Source organism: Octodon degus, unplaced genomic scaffold (genome assembly GCF_000260255.1).
Source record: "Octodon degus isolate 3935 unplaced genomic scaffold, OctDeg1.0 scaffold01411, whole genome shotgun sequence".
Lineage (NCBI taxonomy): Eukaryota > Metazoa > Chordata > Mammalia > Rodentia > Octodontidae > Octodon > Octodon degus.
Genome location: NW_004525987.1, coordinates 7974 through 9019, shown reverse-complemented (window position 1 = coordinate 9019; position 1046 = coordinate 7974).

Sequence of the window (1046 nt, the reverse complement as noted above, 5' to 3'; positions counted from 1 at the left end):
TATTTATTTATAATCATAAAAATGAGGCAACTTTAGAGCTGAGGACTTAGCCCAGTGGTACAGCATCCCCAGAACTACAAACAAAGAATAAATCCTTTAAAAATGTAACACAAATATATGCACTAAGCAAGAGATAAAATACACAAAACTAAAACTTGTGGCATATCAGGGGGCAACAGATAATACATCAATAACAGACACCTCAGTAACTCATCTTCAAGAACAGAAAGGACAGCAAGAATCACAGCACAGAAATGGAAGATTGATCAACTCTATAAAGGAAGTTGATGTAACAAGAGAATGCCAAGACATCCTCCAGGAGAACACACATGCTCCCAAGAACCAGGGGACCCTTTCCAGAGCAGACCATTTCTTAGGCCACAAGAAAACTTTTAAGAACATGAAGGGAACTTAAGTGAATGCAGTGTGTTTGCGAACATTCTTCCTTGCTTCTATTTACCGTATACAAACACTCAGCTCATATCCTACTCTCTCTGCTCCCTGGTGGAATGAACAAGTACAGTATCTGCCCTGTGCTTGCAGGCAGCGGTGAGGCAGGACTGAGGGTGCTTGCTCTAGACACCCTGCTTAACTACATAATCATAAACAGCATCTTCACCCGAGTGACTTTCTTCTCCTTTGGTTCCTTTTTCTCTGGATTTTTGGGCGTCCACCATTCTGGAGCTTAAATATGTACTTTGATTTAATCTTCTTATGAGCTACCTACTAGAGCAATATAATAGTGAAATATAAATGAAACTTATATTTCAGAGGAAATTAAGTTAAAAGCCAAAGCCCCACATCTATGTGGTACAAAATTATCTGCAGGTGCAGCTTGGCTAATGTAGACAAGCAACACCAAGCTGTGGAGAGGTTGCTCCTGAGGCCCTGTGATGCACCTGGGGCTGGTGAGGGCAGAGCCAGGCTGAGGGTTTGTGCACCAGCTGCGGGCACTTGAGGAGCGCTGTGGGCTGTGGCACAGAAGTAAGTGGCTGAGTCTGTGGGCCGAGAGGAGGAGATGGACAGTGAGCTGTGGCGTTCTTTAG